Source organism: Cetorhinus maximus, chromosome 2 (genome assembly GCF_964194155.1).
Source record: "Cetorhinus maximus chromosome 2, sCetMax3.hap1.1, whole genome shotgun sequence".
Lineage (NCBI taxonomy): Eukaryota > Metazoa > Chordata > Chondrichthyes > Lamniformes > Cetorhinidae > Cetorhinus > Cetorhinus maximus.
The window spans coordinates 192,655,485-192,675,488 of NC_135880.1; the positions used below are offsets into that span (position 1 = coordinate 192,655,485).

General features: G+C 46.1%; 1 protein-coding gene across 1 annotated transcript in view; it reads right to left on the reverse strand.

Annotated features, from left to right (window-relative positions):
* LOC144668789 (CMP-N-acetylneuraminate-beta-galactosamide-alpha-2,3-sialyltransferase 4-like) overlaps window positions 1-4,892 on the reverse strand; it is a 171,771-nt gene extending 166,879 nt beyond the window's left edge. Inside the window, exon 1 of the mRNA XM_078531143.1 lies at window positions 4,743-4,892. The gene's annotated coding sequence lies outside the window, so the exon portion shown is untranslated. The remainder of the gene's footprint in view (window positions 1-4,742) is intronic.
* Between the last annotated feature and the right edge of the window lie 15,112 nt (window positions 4,893-20,004).

Sequence of the window (20,004 nt, forward strand, 5' to 3'; positions counted from 1 at the left end):
TTTCTTATTTCTTCATTGCAATTTACTTTCCCACCTATTTTGGTGTCATCTGCAAATTTAGCTATAGTACCTTCTATCCCTGAATCCAAGTCATTAATATAGATTGTAAATAGTTGGGGCCCAAGGACTGAACCCTGTGGCACCCCACTAGTTACAGCTTGCCATCCAGAAAAAGACCCATTTATCCCGGCTCTCTGCTTTCTGTTGGTTAGCCAATCCTCTATCTAAGCTAATATATTACCCCTAACTCCGTGTGATCTTATCTTGTATATTAATCTTTTATGCGGCACCTTATCAAAGGCCTTCTGGAAGTCCAATATACTATATCTACAGGACCCCCATTATCCACTTTCCTTGTCACATCTTCAAAGAACTCTAACAAATTAGTAAAACACAATTTACTCTTCATAAAACCATGCTGACTCTGATGGATTGCATTTTGACTTTCCAAATGCCCCATTACTACTTCATAAATAATGGATTCCAACAATTACCCAACAACAGACGCTAAACTAACTGGCCACATTTGACCAAGTATGGCAACAAGGAGCCCTAGCAAAACTGGAGTCAATGGGAATCAGGGGGAAAAACTCTCTGCTAGTTAGAGTCATACCTAGCACAAAGGAAGATGGTTGTGGTTGTTGGAAGTCAGTCATCTCAGCTCCAGGACATCACTGCATTAGTTCCTCAGGGTAGTGTCCTCAGCCCAACCATCTTCAGCTGCTTCATCAATGACCTTCCTTCCATCATAAAGTCAGAAGTGGGGATGTTCACTGATGATTGCACAATGTTCAGCACCATTCGCGACTCTTCAGATACGGAAACAGTCCATGTCCAAATGCAGCAAAACCTGGACAATATCTAGGCTTGTGCTGACAAGTGGCAAGTAACATTTGCACCACACAAGTGTCAGGCAATGACCATCTCCAACAAGAGAGAATCCAATCATCATCCCTCAATGGATCATCCACTCGATCCCTCTCACTGAAAATGGTTGAAAATGCTTCAGCCTTACCTATTGCACTGATGTGCTGGACTCCCCCATCATTGAGGATGGGGAGATTTGTGGGTCCTTCTCCTCCTGTTAATTGTTTAATCATCTACCATTCATGACTGGATGTGGCAGGACTGCAGAGCTCAGATCAGATCCGTTGGTTGTGAGATCACTTACCTCTGTCTATCGCATGCTGCTTTTGCTATTCGGCATGCAAGTAGTCTGCTTCACCAGGATGAATCCTCATTTTTAGCTTTGTCTGGTGCTTGAAGTCCTGCGCTCTTCATTGAATCAGGATTGGCTTAAAACAAAAGCAAAATACTGCAAATGCTGGAAATCTGAAATAAAATCAGAAAGTGCTGGAAAATCTCAGCAGGTCTGACAGTATCTGTGGAGAGAGAAACAGAGTTAACGTTTCGAGCCCGTATAACTCTTCTTCAGAGCTGCTCTGAAAAAAGAGTCATGCGGACTCGAAACATTAATTCTGTTTCTCTCTCCACAGATACTGTCAGACCTGCTGAGATTTTCCAGTATTTTCTGTTGATCCCATGGCTTGATGGTAATGGTAGACTGAAGGGTATGCTGGGCCATGAGGTTACAGATTGTGGTTGAATACAAATCTGCTGCTGATGGCCCACAACGCCTCATAGATGTTCAGTTTTGAGTTGCTAGACCTGTTCAAAATCTATCCCATCTAGCATGGTAGTAGTGCCACATAATGCGATGGAAGACATCCTCAATGTGAAGACTTCATCCCCACAAGGACTGTGTGGTGGTCACTCCTGCCAATATTGTCATGGACAGCTGCATTTGCGACAAGTAGATTGATGAGGACAAAGTCAAGTAAGTTATTCCCTCTTGTTGGTTCCCACACTACCTGCAGCAGAACCAGTCTAGACATACACCACACTGTGCCACTATCTCTGCTGGGTCTGTCCTGCTAGTTGCACAGGGTTAGGGTTAGGGATGGTGATGGTGGGGTCAGGGTATATCTGCAAGGTATGATTCAGTGAGTGTGACTATGTGAAGCTGTTGCATAACTAGTCTGTGGAGCAGTTATCCCAATTTTGGCACAAGGCCCCCAAATGTTAGTAAGGAGGACTTTGCAGATTCAACAGGGCTGGATGTGCTGTTGTCATTTCCAGTGTCTAAGTCGATGCCAGGTGGTCTGTCTGTAGCGGTTTTGTACAACTGAGAGGCTTGCTTGGCCATTCAGTTTTGCTAGAGTTCCTTGATACACACTCAGTCAAATGCTGCCTTGATGATGAGGGCAGTGACTGTCACCTCACCTCTTGAGTTCAGCTCTTTTGTCCATGTTTGAACCAAGATTATAACGAGGTTAGGAGCTGAGTGGCCCTGGTGGCACCACAGTTTAGGAAGGCCATACTGGTCTTGAAGGAAGTGCAGTGCAGATTTACCAGCTGGATTTTAAGGATTAAATTATGAGGAGAGATTAAACAAACTAGGGTTATATTCCCTAGAATTTAGAAGATTAAGTGAATGATTTGATCAAAGTTTTCATGATTTTAAGGGGAACAGATTGGGTAGAGGGAGTGGAACTATTTTGGCAGGCTGGAGAATCTAGAACCAGAGGACACAGTCTAAAAATTAGACCCAGACCTTTCAGGAGTAAAATTAGGAAACACTTTTGCACATAAAGGGAGCAAGAAGTTTGGAGCTCTCTTTTATGAATGACAATTGATGTAATGTTTATTGTTATTTTAAATCTGAGATTAATAGATTTTTGTTAACCAGAGATAACAAGGGATACGGGGCAAAGACAGGTATAGTTATGTCATAGATCAATAATGATCTAGTTGAATGGCAGAATAGGCTGGAGGGGCTGTATGTCCTGTTTGGCATATTATTCCTATAAGTAGTGCAGAGTCTAGGTCAGAATGGAGCAATAATCTATGGCATAATACATTGCCTACTAAAATCTCCTATCTCTCAAAGGATAAACACACTGTTAAGGATGGCAAAAACTTCTGCTCATAGTTATTATTCATTGTTTACAACATGAAAAAGTAACCAAAAGTGACAGACAGGAAGAAATAGCCGATTCATCAAGCCTGCACAACATTGATTATTCTTGCAACATCATGATTAAATACTTCTTAACCTTCCAACAGTGGTGTAATCCCATGAGGGAGGCAGATAAACAGAAGAATTCCCCAGTACAATAAGGGGGGAAAAAACTAAAAAATTCCTCTCCAACCCCCTTGGATGATCAAACCCAGTCTAGGAGTTCATATGGATTATGTGTTATCTACTATTCAATTATTTAAAAATGTAATTTAAACATTGGGTCATCATGCTCTGTAGGAATATACTTATTTTTTCAAGGGATCTGGGCATTGCTGGCAAGGTCAGCATATGTTGCCCATCCCTAACTGCCTTTGAATTATGTGCCCTACTAGGCCATTTCCAAGGGCAGTTAAGAGTGAACCACATTGCTGTAGATCTGGAGTCACATGTAGGCCAGACCAGGTAAGGGCGGCTGATTTCCTTTCCTAAAGGATACTAAGGTTTTTACAACAATGATAGTTGTCATAGTCACCATTATTAAGAATAGCCTTATTAATTAACTAATTGAATTTAATTTCACTGTTACGGTGGGATTTGAACCCATATCCCCAGAGCATTAGCCTGGGCCTTCGAATTGAAGTAATGGAAGGGGTCATCAACAGTGCTATCAAGTGGCACTTGCTTAGCAATAACCTGCTCACTGATGCCCAGTTTGGGTTCCCCCAGTGCCACTCAGCTCCTGACCTCATTACAGCCTTGGTTCAAACATGAATAAAAGAGCTGAACTCCTGAGGTGAGGTGAGAGTGACTGCCGTTGACATCAAGGCAGCATTTGACCGAGTGTGGCATCAAGGGGCCCTAGCAAAACTGGAGTCAATGGGAATCAGGGGGAAAACTCTCCGCTGGTTGAAGTCATACCTAGCACAAAGGAAGATGGTTGTGGTTGTCGGAGGTCAATCATCTCAGCTCCAGGACATCACTGCAGTAGTTCCTCAAGGTAGCGTCCTCGGCACAACCATCTTCAGCTGCTTCATCAGTGACCTTCCTTCCATCACTGGGGCATAAGTGGATGTTCGCTGATGATTGCATGACATCCAGCATCATTTGCAACTCCTCAGATACTGAAGCAGTCCATGTCCAAATGCAGCAAAACCTGGACAATACCCAGGCTTGGGCTGACAAGTGGCAAGTAATATTCACACCACACAAGTGTTAGGCAATGACTGTCTCCAACAAGAGAGAATCCAACCATCGTACCCTTGATGTACAATGGCATTACCAACACTGAAAGCCCCACTATCAACATCCTGGGGCTTATCATTAACCAGAAACTGAACCGGACTAGCCATATAAACACTGTGGCTACAACAGCAGGTCAGAGGCTAGAAATCATGCAACAAGTAACTCACCTGCTGACTCCCCAAAGCCTGTCCACCATCTACAAGGCACAAGTCAGGAGTGTAATGGAATACTTCCCACTTGCCTGGATGAGTGCAGCTCTATAACGCTCAAGAAGTTTGACACTGTCCAGGACAAAGCAGCCCACTTGATTGGCACCACATCTACAAACATTCACTCCCTTCACCACCGATGCAGCAGTGTGTACCATCTACAAGATACACTGCAGGAATTCACCAAGACTCCTTCGATAGCACCTTCCAAACCCACGACCACTACCATCTAGAAGGACAAGACAGCAGATAGATAGGAACACCGCCACCTGGAAGTTCCCCTGACTTGGAAATATATCGCCGTTCCTTCACTGTTGCTGGGTCAAAATCCTGGAATTCCCTTCCTAACAGCACTGTGGAGGGTACCTACGGTTCAAGAAGGCAGCTCACCACCACCTTCTCAAGGGTAATTAGTTATAGGCAATAAATGCTGGCCCAGCCAGCGAAGCCCACATCCCGTGAATGAATAAAAAAAAAAAATTTTCATTGCTAACCTAATGACAAACCACTACACAACCCTTTCCGTACATTTTTGTGAAAAACTATTTTCTTCCTTCCGCCCCTTGCCTAATGCCAAAAAAAATAGATATTGCAGCACTACATCCTGTTTTGAAATGCCAACCAGCGCTTTGCTTAAGATTGCAATAGGGTCCCTGATGTTTACACTAACCTCCTTTTGTTTCTGCCTGATACCGAGAAAAGAAAGGAAACAATCGGAAGAATATTCTTGTTCAAAGTTTATCGTGTGCTTTTTTTAAGTTCACACAAATACCAAACATTATCTTTGGGGGTCTGGATGGAGATATTCCTGGAAGATTGGCCATGGGACATCTGAAAGTGTTAGTTCTGTATTCCTTAATCATTCCTTAGATAATATCACCACCTTCAACACTTCTTTGTCCTTTTGTCTGTGACATCTTTTGGTTATCTCCACCTATCACTGGCCCTCTATCCAGCTCTACTTGCCCCAACCCCACTTAAACCAGCTTATATTTCACCTCTCTTCTATTTTTACTTAGTTCTGTTGAAGAGTCATACGGACTCGAAACGTTAACTGTGTTCCTCTCCGCAGATGCTGCCAGATCTGCTGAGTTTTTCCAGGTATTTTTGTTTTTGTTTTGGATTTCCAGCATCTGCAGTTTTTTTGCTTTTGCCCTATACTTCTGTTGGTTTTTACACGGATTTACTTAGAGCTTTTCCTTGCAGGTGAAAAACTTGCTCAGGCGTGTGACTGTGGGCAGGGTTTTCCCTTTGTCCGGTGGGCGGTTGTGGGCCGGCCCGGGAGCAGTGGTGAAACTGACCGCCACCCATGATCGGGCCCCTACCGCGATTTCACGCTGGCGGAGCAACCAAGGGTTGCCCGGCATGAAACGCGACTTCGCACTGGCCGGGAAGGGCCGAGTAAGGTGGGGGGCGGTGGGGGAGGGGGGCGAGGGCCTGTCAGCCACCGGGTCCAATGGTTCAAAAGCAGCCCAGGCAGCCCCTGGAAGGCTGCCACGGAGGAAGTTCCCTGAGCTGGCACGATGGACCCGAGTGCAGCTGCACACAGCAGGCAGAAGGACATGTCAGGTGGGCACTCGGCCCCCTCCGCTTCTCTGATTAGTGCTTCGCCATCCCCCTGGAGGAGCTGGCTGCCAGGAGGGACATCCTTGTCCCCAGGGATGGGAGGAGGAGGCCACCACACCTCACAAAGTGGGCATGGGAAGAGGTGGCAGCACTGGTGAACAGCCATGACGTGGTGCGGCACTCCTGGGTGCAGTGCCAGAAGCGCTTCAATGACCTGTTGCGCTCAGGACTGAGTACTGTGTTGGCATGGGTCAGTGCGCAGATGTGTTAAGGTCTGTCAGTCTCCCCGTGGACCTCAGTTTGAGTGTTAACTGTCAATGACGCCAGAGCTGGCCAAGGGCGTGAGCCCTGGCTGCTTGGACTGAGTGCCTTGAGGTTCAAGGGCCACAGCTTGGAAGTGTCCTGCAAGGTGCTCCTCAGCTGGGGTTGGCCAGGCTGCAATGGCGCTGCAGGTACAGAATGGAGTATTCAATGCTCCTCTGTTGTTCCAGGGGAAGGCGGCCCACAATAATATAGAAAGGTTGTGGACCGGCGGAGGCCCCGCTAGCCTCCTAATCCTTCCGAGGTATGAGCAAGATGCCCTGGAGCTTGAGAGCCAGCACGTCCCACATGCAACCTGGTGTGAAGAGCCAGGGGTGCCAGATGAAGGTAAGAGTGAGAATTTTAGAAGATTAAGGGAGTAATTTGATCAAAGTTTTCAAGATGTTAAGGGGAACAGAGGGAGTGAAACTGTTTCTGCAGGTTGGGGAGTCTATAACTGAAGGACATAGTCTAAAACTTAGAGCCAGACCTTTTAGGAGTGAAATTAGGAAACACTTTTACACACAAAGGGAGAGGGAGGTTTGGAATGGTGACACCAGAGGACCATTGGGCCTCATTTGCACCTGCGTCACACCCGCTCTCTGAAACAGTCCCCAGCGCAGATACCAGCACCTCAGTGGGCATTAGATCAGTGGCTAGTATATCAGTGCACATTAGTGAGGGCACTTCACAATCACTTGAGGTGCAGGCAGAGGCAGAGAGTGCCCAGGACGACGGCAATCAGAGGACTGCTGAGGACCAGGACAAAGGCTGATGTTGAGCCTCTGGAGTCGTCCATTAGGCGGCAGATGCTGGACGTCCAGTGAGATGTGTGGGAGGACCTGGTGGAGATCCATGCGGGTCTGCGTGCCATGGTCTCCTGGTTGGAGGAGTCCATGCAGAGTGTGACCGTCATGGCCGAGCTCGCTGCCTCCTCCATTGAGAGGGAGAGGCAGCTCCAGGGACAGAATCAGGGGTTCCTGTGGTTGTGCTCGGACCAGTAAACCCTCACAAGGTCATTGACCTCAGGTTGTCAGTGTCAGTGTGGGAGATGGATGAGGCACCCAGTATCCCAGCTAGGTGGCCGTCCATCAATGGTGTGCAGGAAGGTCCACAGTGACATCACATTGGCGCACGAGCTGCCTGTCATCTTTGAGAGGCGGAGCCTCTTTCAGCATTGCACCTCGGACATGTTGAGGTAGCTGCATCACCGCCTGTAAACCCTGGCAGCAGAATAGTGATGTCTAGTGCACCCCTTCCGCCTTGGGCTTCCAGCTGACCCTGCACCCCACAGGTCCCTCCCCTGGAAGCTGCTTTGGGACTCCTGGCCACCTCTCCCTTCTTCCCCTCTCTTCTTCCTGAGGGGAGGCGCCTCTAGCAGAAACCATTACCAGGCCAAAGTGAACAACTTCACATTTTCCCACATTATACTCCATCTGCCAGATTTTTTTCCCACTCATTCAACCTATCTATATTGGTTTTCAAACCCTTTATTTCCTCTTCACAACATACTTTTCTACCTATCTTTGTGTCATATACATATTTAGCTACCATGCCTTTGCTCCCCTCATCTAAATCATTGATATAAATTATAAAAAGCTGAGGACCCAGTACAAACCCCTACAGTTTCAGAAGGTTGTCTGATACCTGGAAGGGTCCACACGGCCTGAAGCCTCCGAGGGCCGGGCAGACATCAATGAGTCCTGAAAGGAAGCCCATAAATGCTTAGAGTGAAGCCCCAAACAGAGATGAAGCTGCCAAGTACCAATAAGCAACCAGCTGCAAACTGCCTCCATAACTGCTCACTGCACACACCGGCAATGCTGCTGACCCTTTTTATCCTGCCCTTGGATGAGGTTTGTGAAAATGTCGGCTGGCCGCCTGCCCGTTTTGCCCGCAGAAAATCGCACGGGCAAGGAAAAAGTACAGTCAATTTGATTGTCAAGGGCCTTAAGTGGCCATTTAATTAATGGCGGGCCCATTCCGGCGCCTGCATGCGCACACTGAGCAAAACATCGGGACGCTCAGCCGACGTCATCGGGCACTATTTTACTCCCGTTCGGGTCAGGCACGCACCCGCCCATGGGACGAAAATTTCTGCCCTCTGAGTAAATCAGCTGGAGTGTTAAATCACTCCAGGGCAGTCTGTAGCCGTACTGTAATTGGATTTCCAAAAGGCATTTATAAGGTGCCACATCAAAGCTTATTGCGGAAAATAAAAGCTCATGTTGTAGGGGGTAACACATTAGCCTGGATAGAAGATTGGCTGGCTGGCTGGCAGAAAACAGGGAGTATGCATAAATGGGTCTTTTTCTGCTTGGCAGGATGTGACAAGTGGAGCCCCGTAGGGGTTTGTACTGGGGCCTCAGCTTTTTATAATTTATATCAATGGTTTAGATGAGGGGAACAAAGGCATGGTAGCTAAATTTGCAGATGACACATGTCCGTCCTTGGCCTGCTGCAATGTTCCAGTGAAGCTCAACGCAAACTGAAGGAACAGCACCTCTTCTTCCAACTAGGCACTTTACAGCCTTCCGGACTGAATATTGAGTTCAACAACTTCAGATCATGAACTCTCTTCTCCTTCCCCAACCCTTTCCGATCCCCCTTTTTCCAATGATTTATATATTTTAAATGTATTTTTCTTTTCCCACCTATTCCCATTATTTTTAAATGTATTTCCATCCATTGTTTTATCTCCACCTTTTAGCCTATTTTGATCCCTTCCCCCCACCCCACGCCCACTAGGGGCTATCTGTCAGTTGCTCGTCCTGCTTTCTACCCTTGATGTCACCATAAGCACATTCCTTAGCTAATATCACCACCATCAACGCCCCTTTGTCCTTTAGTCTATGACATCTTTGGCAATCTCTTCTTTGCCTCCACCTATTACTGGCCCTCTATCCAGCTCTAGCTGTCCCACCCCCCCCACCCCCTCCAACCAGCTTATATTTCACCTCATTTCTATATTTCCTTAGTTCTGATGGAGAGTCATACGGACTCGAAACGTTAACTGTTCCTCTCCGCAGATGCTGTCAGACCTGCTGAGTTTTTCCAGCTATTTTTATTTTTGTTTCAAACACTGCAGTTTTGATCTCCTTATTTAAAAAAGGATGTGAATGTGTTGGAGGCAATTCAGAGGAGGTTTACTAGATCAATACCTAGAATGAGTGAGTTGTCTTATGAGGAAAGGTTAGACAGACTGGGCTTGTTTCCACTGGAGTTTAGAAGAGTGAGGGGTGACTTGATTGAAGTTATACAAGATCCTGAACGGCCTCGGCAAGGTGGACATTGAAGAGATGTTTCCCCTTGTGGCTGAGTCCAGAACTAGGGGGCATTGTTTTAAGATTAGGAGGTTATCCTTTTAGGACAGAGATGAGAAGAATTTTTTTCTCTCAGAGGGTTGTGCAACTTTGGAACTCTCTGCCTCAGAAGGCAGTGGAGGCGGGGTCACTGAATATTTTTAAGGCGGAAATAGAGATTAGGGAAGGGAGTCAACGGTTATCGGTGGTAGATGAGGATATAGAATTTGAAACACAAACAGATCAACCATGACCTTATTGAATGGCGAAGAAGGCTCAGCAGGGCTTTTTTTCTGTTAACGATAACCCACTTGACAGCTGTGGTTGGTGCATGACTTGTGGTTTCACCTGCAAGTTTAAAAATGGCTAAACCTTCCAGTAAATTAGCACCAACCAATTCGCCCGCAATAATGTACTATTTCCTTCCACACAAGTGGGTTACCCCTCAATCAACATCACAAAAAACAGATTTTCTGGTCATTATCACATCACTGTTTGTGGGGTTTGGCTGCTGCATTTCCTACATTACACCAGCGACTACACTTCAAAAGCACTTCAATGACTGTAACGCACTTTGAGAGGTCCAGTGGTCATGAAAAGTGCCATAGAAATGCAGGTCTGTCTTCTTTTTCCCCTTTCCTTCTTTCAAGAGAGTCATGCTAAATCTTTAAAAGCCACTGCTTAAGCCTGAGCTGGAATATTGTGGACAATTCTAAACACTTTAGGATGGATGTCAAGGCCATGGAGAGGATACAATGGACGTTTAGCAGAAAGATAGCAGGGGTGAGGGATGGAGCTGGGGTCGTTCTCCGAAGAAGGTTAGGAGGAGACCCAAGAAAGGTGTTCAAAGTGAGAATGGTTTTGATAGAACAAGTAGTTAGAAACGGTTTCTCCTGGTCAGTAAGCAGCTTTTTGTGATGTTGATTGAGGGGTAAATATTGGCCAGGATCATAAGAATAACTCCCCTGCTCTTCTTCAAAATGGCACCATGGGATCGTTTGCATCCGTCCAATCAGGGATGGGGCCTTGATTTAATGTCTCATACAAAAGGCAGAACTTCCAACAGTGCAGCACTCCCTCAGCAGGGCACTGGAGCCCTGACCATGACTTTTGTGCTCAAACCCTGAAGTGGGATTTGAACCTGGAACCTTGTGATTCAGAGGTGAGGGTGCTACCAACTGAACCACAGATGGCACTTTGCCCCTAATTACAAAGCCAAGAAATCCATGCAGTTTCTTAACCACATTATTGACCCTGTGTAATGAAGTTGGTGTAACGGACAGGTCTCTTGTTAGAAACAATTAACTTTATTTACTAGAACTCCTAAAGAAGCTACATGCTTGATTCAGCTCCACAACTAGAAATCTCCGCCCTTAAGTTTACCCATGCTTAGAGCTGATTCGTCAGTATAATCATGTGATCCTTAAAACAGTATGAAAATTTTACTTACAATCAATACATTCCTCCCCCTTTAATTTTTTTTATGTCTCTTATTTCAAGAATATCTTAATTCATAACATATACAAACATAAACAATTCTTTTTTTTTATTCATTCACAGGATGTGGCCTTCGCTGGCTGAGCCAGCATTTATCGCCCATCCCTAGTTGCCCTTGAGAAGGTGGTGAGCTGCCTTCTTGAACCGTTACATTCCATGTGGTGTAGGTACACCCACAGTGCTGTTAGGAAGGGAGTTCCAGGATTCTGACCCAGCGGCTGTGAAGAAACAGCGATATATTTCCAAGTCAGGATGGTGAGTGACTTAGGAGGGAACTTCCAGCTGGTGGTGTTCCCATCTATCTCTTGCCCTTGTCCTTCTAGATGGTGGTGATCATGGGTTTGGAAGGTGCTGTCTAAGTAGCCTTGGTGAATTCCTGCAGTGCATCTTGTAGATGGTACACACTGCTGCTACTGTGTGTCGGTGGTGGAGGGAGTGAATGTTTGTGGATGTGGTGCCAATCAAGCTGGCTGCTTTGTCCTGGATAGTGTTGAGCTTCTTGAGTGTTGTGGGAGCTGCACTCATCCAGGCAAGTGGGTAGTGATCCATCACACCCCTGGCTTGTGCCTTGTAGATGGTGGACAGGCTTTGGGGAGTCAGGAGGTGAGTTATTTGTTTCAGGATTCCTAGTCTCTGATCTGCTATTGTAGCCAAAGTATTTATATGGCTAGTCCAGTTCAGTTTCTGGTCAATGAAACCCCCAGGATGTTGTTAGTGGGGGATTCAGCGATGCTAACGCCATTGAATATCAAGGGGAGATCATTAGATTCTCTCTTGTTGGAGATGGTAATTGCCTGGCACTTGTCTGGCACGAATGTTACTTGCCACTTGTCAGCCCAAGTCTGGATATTGTCCAGGACTTGCTACATTTGGACATGGACTGCTTCAGCATCTGAGGAGTCGCAAATGGTGCTGAACATCGTGCAGTCATCAGCGAACATCCCCACTTCTGACCTTATGATGGAGAGAAGGTCATTGATGAAGCAGCTGAAGATGGTTGGGCCCAGGTCACTACCCTGAGGGACTCCTGCAGTGATGTCCTGGAGCTGAGATGACTGACCTCCAACAACAACAACCATCTTCCTTTGAGCTAGGTATGACTCCAACCAGCGGAGAGTTTCCCCGTAATTGCCATTGATTCGATTTGCTAGGGCTCCTCGATGCCACATTCGGTCAAATGCGGCTTTGATGTCAAGGGCAGTCACTCTCACTTCACCTCAGGAGTTCAGCTCTTTTGTTCATGTTTGAACCAAGGCTGTAATGAGGTCAGGAGCTGAGTGGCCCTGGTGGAACCCAAACTGGGCAAGTTATTGCTGAGCAAGTGCCGCTTGATAGCACTGTTGATGACTCATTCCATTGCTTTACTAATGATGGGGAGTAGACCGATAGGGTGGTAATTGGTTGGGTTGGATTTGTTCTGCTTTTGGTGTACAGGACATGCCTGGGCAATTTCCCACATAGCCGGGTAGATGCCAGTGTTGTAGCTGTACTAAAATAGTTTTGCTATGGGTGCAGCAAGTTCTGCAGCACAAGTCTTCAGTACTATTGCCAGAATATTGTTACGGCCCATTGCCTTTGCAGTATCTCGTGCCTTCAGCCATTTCTTTATATCACGTGGAGTGAATCAAATTGGCTGGAGATTGGTATCTGTGATACTGGGGACCTCCGGAGAAGGCCGAGATGGATAATCCACTCAGCACTTCTGGCTGAAGATTGTAGCAAATGTTCCATTCTTATCTTTTACACTGACATGCTGGGATCCCCCGTCATTGAGTATGAGGATATTTGTGAAGGCTCCTCCTCCAGTGAGTTGTTTAATTATCCACCGCCATTCACGACTGGATGTGGCAGGACTGCAGAGCTTAGACCTAATCCATTGGCTGTGGGATCGCTTAGCTGTGTTTATCACTTGCTGCTTATGCTGTTTGGTACGCAAGTAGTCCTATGTTATAGCTTCACCAGGTTGACGCCTCATTTTTAGGTATGCCTGGTGCTGCTCCTGGTATGCCCTCCTGCACTCTTCTTTGAACCAGGGTTGATCCCCTGGCTTGATGGTAATGGTAAAGTGGGGGATATGCTGGGCCATGAGGTTACAGATTGTGTTCGAGTAGAATTCTGCTGCTGCTGATGGTAATGCCACACAACACATAAACCCATGCAATTATAGATTAAGTCTCTGAGGTGGTTTTCTAATTTGGCTAGGGCGACATAGCTCTACGACCTTAGATTCTACCACAGAATCGACTTGATCAGGAACTGCAGCATCAGGGACATCCTTAGACAATGGCAGTTCAGAATTATTTACTCCAACAGAGACATCAGGTATGTCTATTCTTTGTCAATCTGGCACCTCAGGGATTAAAGGTTCAACTTCAATTTCAGGTCGAATAACTGGTTGTTGGAGTGTCTTTCTACTTCTTAGATGATCCTTAGATGCTTCTGAACAATCCAACTTTTCACTTCCATTTGGAATGACAAAGGCCTAGTTTCAGACCAGAAACCCAACTAGGTCCATTTCTAAAGTTTCACATGAAAACTGTCTCTCTCACAGTAAATTTTTGAGCTCTATTGAATTTCATGCTTCAGTTTCTGACTACTCTGGTTCTTGTCTACCTTCCCCTCTAAGTTTGGAAACACCGGACTCAGCCTTGTACAAAGGTGGCATTTCATCAGTAATTTAGACAGTGTTGAACCCGTAGTTGCATGAGGAGTCATGCGATAATTGAGAAGAAATTGTGAAATTCAAGTTTCTAATGTTCCTTCGGATAACTTCTTCATTCCTGTTTTATAAGTTTGTGCTGCTCTTTCTGCTAACCCACTGGATGAGGGATGATACGGTGCTGTTTTAATATGTTTAATCCCATTTAAACTCAGGAATCTCTAGAATTCCATACTAGAGAAGGCAGTACCATTATCTGAAACAATGACTTCCAGCAGGCCCTGTACATTAAAACATTAGTGCAGCTTTTTAATAGTTGCACACTCTGCAAAGTCTGTGAATCCCTCTCAGCACTCTCCATTGCTAGCGTTATTTCCATGTCACGCTTCAGATCAATATTAACTTCTGCAAGTAAACGGCGCTGAATGATGTCATCGTGTATGCCGCAAACTAAACGATCTTGCAATATGTCATTGAGAATATGCCCAGAGTCGCAGTTCTCAGTCAACTGTTTTAACTTCATGATATATATTGTGATTGACTCACCTTGGGCACTTACTCTAGAGCTGAACTTAAATCTTTGCACAATCACAGATTGTTTCGGCTGAAAATGCATCTTCACGAGGTCTACTAGTTCGTTAAAAGGTTTGGAATTGGGCATGTTCAAGGCCATCAGGCTGTGGATGAGGTTATATGTCTTGTTCCTGCAGACACCTAAGAAGAATTGCTTTCTGCTTCTCCTTCGCTGTTATTTCATTTGCCACAAAATAAAAACCTGGGCACTCTATGTACTGGATCCAGCCTTCCATAGACGAGTCATACGGGTCAAGTCTGCCAGAGAGTGGCATGACTGGTGAGTATACTTTCCATTCTTTCTTTAAAAATTGATATACTCAGATTTGTGAGGCAAAGTGCAGCTATTTATCCTCATCGCCATTTGTAATAAACTTGGTGTACTGGGCAGGTCTCTTGTTAGAAACAGTTAACTTTATTTACGGAGCTCCTGAAGAAGCTACATGCTTGAACCAGGTCCATGGCTGGAAAGCTGTGCCCCCTGAGATTACCCATGCTTAAGGCTGATTCATCAGCATAATCATGTGCTCCCTAAAACAGGATGAGAGGTTTTACTTACAATCACTACACCCTGCCAACTGTAAAGATCTGTAAATATGCATTCCCAGCTTCCTCTGATCTTTCTCCTTATCATTTAGATTATTCTGCATCTCTGATTGTTTGACCCAAAATGCATCAGTTCACACCTACACACCTATCCATATTAAATTGTATCTGCCATGTGTCTACCCGTTACACCAGTCCATCTATGTCCTCCCGACATTTTCTCCTACAGGGTACCATGTCCACTGTTTACCACGCTGGCAAGTTTTGTATCATCCACGCATCCAGGCCATTTATATATAACAAGAAAAGCAATATTCCCAACACTGATGCCTAGAGGCCACCACTGCTGTCCAATCAGAGAAACTTCCTATTCCTTGGTCATGTCTCTATTACCCTTCCTTTAATATCACATGCCTCTATTTTCCAAATAAACCTGTTATGTTTTACTTTTTCAAATACCTCCTGAAAGTCCATGTATACAACATCCACTACACTACCTTCAACAACATTCCTTGTTACTTCATCAAATAACTCACTTTGTGCTGGCATTCCCTTATTAACCCAAGTGAAAATTAATTTTGTCTTTGACAAGGGTCTCAAGTTTCCCCATCATTGACGTTAAGCTGACTGGGCCCATAGGCCTTTTGAACAGGTGTGTAATATTGGCAATCCTCTTGCCTTTTGGCATCACCTCTATATGAAGGAGGATTGAAAACAATGGTCAGAGCTTCTTGTATCTCCATACTTGCTTCTCTCAGCAATGCAGGCTTGATCCCTTCACGTGTGGCTAACTTATTAGCAGATGTATGAATACCTCCCGTCTATCTATTTTTATGCTATCGAATATCTCTACTCCCTCCTCCTCTACTCTGTCATTAACTTCATTCTCTCCTGTTGTGGAGACAGAGGCAAAATATTTATGCAGTACCCAAGTCATGCCCTCTGCCTGCACAAGGAGAGGAATGGCAATCACATACATTGTCGTTCCATTCCTTTTTGCCTACTTTAGTCAGGAACTGCACATTTCCCATCCAACCTTACGGCTCGGCCTGCTAAGAAATGTGCAGTGCGCTGACTCCTGAGACTGTTCAGTGCAAGGCAGCAGTGTTGGAGAAGTGAAGCCATGCCCCATTTCTACAGCACTTGCTACTGTAAACCAGCTAACTTTAACATTCCCAGTCACTTTGAGAAGCCAGGGAGACTGTAAGTGTGCGAGGTAAGTGGGTTGGATGGTTCAAGAGGGTTGGGGAGGGGGCTAGGATGGGTCAGGGGGCTAGGATGGGTCAGGGAGGTGAGGTAAGATGGATCGGCCCCAGGGGCAGAATGGGTCATGGGGGATAGGATGGGCCGGGGGGTGGGGTGAGGTAGGATGGATCGGCATCAGGGGTAGGATGGATTGAGGGTGTCAGTCAGTCAAGAGTGTAGGGGTGTAGATGGTGGGGGGGGAGTCAGGAGTGGGCAGGGGTTGGGAGGGTAGTCAGGGTGGGGGGTATTGAAGTGAAGGGGGTCTGGGGAGTCAGGTGGGTAGTCGGCAGGGGGTGTGGTGGGTTGGAGGGTACTTTGGGGGTGGGGACTTCAGCGGTTAGTTGGGGCATGTTCAGGAGAGGATGGGAGTGGGTAGTTGGGGAATGGGGAATGGTGGGTCAGGGGGTCCATTGGAGGGTTGGGGGGGGTGGGGGGAGATGGTCAGTAGTATAGTCACTCAGAAATTAAAAGTGATTTTAATCCTTCTAACTTTTCCTGGGTTACTATTCTGCTAACGCAGTCAGAACCATCCGAAATCTCAGATTCAAATTGCCCATTGGAAGTTTGAACTTATTGGGCAATTCCTATGCATTCCTTGTGTGGGGACTTCTGAAGGGTTGCCCAGCACATCTTTTATGACCACACCCACCCCCGCCCCCACCTCCGCCCAGAAACTGAAAGTTCTGGGCCTTACCCTTTTTTGTCCCAAATCGGCCCCATCATTCTGATAACTACCCTTTTACTTTTTATATGTTTAAAAATGACTTTTGGGTTCCCCTTTGATATCCCCCCCTCAGGGTCTTAGTGTTCCTGGGTGTTTTAGTGTCCATTGTCAACACAGGCCAGTCAATTAAATGCAGGTAGTCTGAGCTTGGGAGATGTGTCACCATGACTCAGTTGGTGGCATTCTCACTCTGAGTCAGGAGGCACTGGGTGGATGCCCAGTCCAAAAACCTTACCACCTCATTTAGATTTACACGTAAAAGCTGTACTAAGCGAGTGCTACACTGTTTAAGGTGCAATCTTTCAGATGAAACCATTAAAACAAAGAGCTATCTACCCTGTCAGATGGACATAAAACATTCCATCTACTTTTGAAGGGGGGCAGGGGAGTTCTCCCTCAAACATCACCACTAAAAGAGATTATCTGCTCATTCACCTTGTTGTTTGTGAAAGTTTGCCCTGTGCATATTGGCTGCCACATATCCTACATTGCAATGATGACTGCACTTCCAAAGTATGTAAAGGGATTCTGAGGTTATAAAAAGCACCGCTGAAATCAAAGTTTATTCTTTCTTTATCTGTGCCTAATCTCATTCCTATAATCTCATAAATGGCTGTAGAGTGACACCGTACTCTACTATTGCTGGCTTTGCCTCTGCTTTAGACATCCTGCTGCAAGATGATGATACTTTCCATCTAAAAATCACCAGCAGTATTTGTACTAGTCAACTGGCACATTGCTTACTCAACTCAGAACTTCCTGGCTTATCTTTCTGGGTTGCAGATGGAAACTGAGAAAAGGAGTTAACCGTTTCTGTGGCTCTAGTTGATAACACAGACAGTCTGAGTAACCCCGTATTTTACTTTTGAAAAGAAAAGAAGACGCTTATTGGGGGTGATGGTGTTGTAGTGGCAATGTCACTGGATTAGTAATCAAGGATATGTTCAGCGTGCGCTGGTTCATATCCCACCATGGAAGCTGGTGGAGCTTAAATTCAATTAATAAACCTGGAATATAAAGCTAGCCTCAGGAATGGTGACCATGAAATTATCATCAATTGTTGTAAAAACCCATCTGGTTCACTAATGTCCTTTAGGGAAGGAAGTTTGCCATCCTTACCTGGTCTGGCCTACATGTGACTCCAGACCCACAACAAAGTGGTTGACTCTTAACTGCCCTCTGAAATGACCAAGCATACCATTCAGTTCAAGGGCAAAAACAAAAATACCTGGAAAAACTCAGCAGGTCTGTCAGTATCTGCGGAGAGGGACACAGTTAACGTTTCGAGTCTGTATGACTCTTCAACAGAACTAAGGAAAAATAGAAAAGAGGTGAAATATAAGTTAGTTTAGGGGGAGGGGAGGGGGTTGGGACAAGAAGAGCTGGATAGAGGACCAGTGATAGTTGGAAATAACCAAAAGATGTCACAGACAAAAGGACAAAGAGGTGTTGAAGGTGGTGATATTATCTAAAGGAATGTGCTAATTAAGGGTATAAAGCAGGACAAGCAAGGTACAGATAGCTCTAGTGGGGTGGGGTAGGGGGAAGGGATCGAAATAGACTAAAAGGCAGAGATAAAACAATGGATGAAAATACATTTTAAAATAATGGAAAAAGGTGGGAGAAGAAAAATCTATATAAATTATTGGAAAAAACAAAAAGGAGAGGGAAAATCGGAAAGGAGGTGGGGAAGGAGGAGAGAGTTCATGATCTAAAATTGTTGAACTCAATATTCAGTCTGGAAGGCTGTAAAGTGCCTAGTCGGAAGATGAGGTGCTGTTCCTCCAGTTTGCGTTGAGCTTCACTGGAACAATGCAGCAAGCCAAGGACGGACATGTGGGCATGAGAGCAGGGTGGAGTGTTGAAATGGCAAGCGACAGGTCTGGGTAATGCTTGCGGACAGACCGAAGGTGTTCTGCAAAGCGGTCACCCAGTCTGCGTTTGGTCTCTCCAATGTTGAGGGAAGTGCAAGTGAAATGCTGCTTCACTTGAAAGGAGTGTTTGGGCCCTTGGACAGTGAGGAGAGGGGAAGTAAAGGGGCAGGTGTTGCACCTTCTGCGGTTGCATGGGAAGGTGCCATGGGAGGGGGTTGAGGTGTAGGGGGTGATGGAGGAGTGGCCCCAACCACCTCCTCTTCACCATGGACGTCCAATCCCTCTACACCACCATCCCCCACCGAGACGGTCTGGTGGCTCTCCACTTCTTCCTTGAACAGAGGCCCGAACAATCCCCATCCACCACCACTCTCCTCCGTCTGGCTGAACTTGTTCTCACACTGAACAATTTCTCCTTTAACTCCTCTCACTTCCTCCAAATAAAAGGTGTGGCTATGGGTACCCACATGGGCCCCAGCTATGCCTGTCTCTTTATGGGGTATGTGGAACATTCCTTGTTCCAGTCCTACTCCGGCACCCTCCCACAACTCTTTCCCCGGTACATCGATGATTACTTCGGTGCCGCTTCATGCTCTTGTCTGGACCTGGAAAAATTTATTAATTTTGCTTCCAATTTCCACCCCTCCATCATTTTCACACGGTCCATCTCTGACACTTCCCTTCCCTTCCTTGACCTGTCTGTCTCAATTTCTGATGATAGACTGTCCACCAATATCCATTACAAGCCTACCGACTCCCACAGCTACCTCGACTACAGCTCCTCACACCCCGCTTCCTGTAAGGATTCCATCCCATTCTCTCAGTTCCTTCGCCTCCGTCGCATCTGTTCTGATGATGCCACTTTCAAAAACAGTTCCTCTGACATGTCCTCCTTCTTACTTAACCGAGGTTTTCCACCCACGGTGGTTGACAGGGCCCTCAACCGTGTCCGGCCCATCTCCCGTGCATCCGCCCTCACACCTTCTTCTCCCTCCCAGAAACATGATAGGGTCCCCCTTGTCCTCACTTATCACCCCACCAGCCTCCGCATTCAAAGGATCATCCTCCACCATTTCCGCCAAATCCAGCATGATGCCACCACCAAACACATCTTCCCTTCACCCCCTCCCCCGGCGGCATTCTGCAGGGATCGTTCCCTCTGGGACACCCTGGTCCACTCCTACATCACCCCCTACACCTCAACCCCCTCCCACGGCACCTTCCCATGCAACCGCAGTAGGTGCA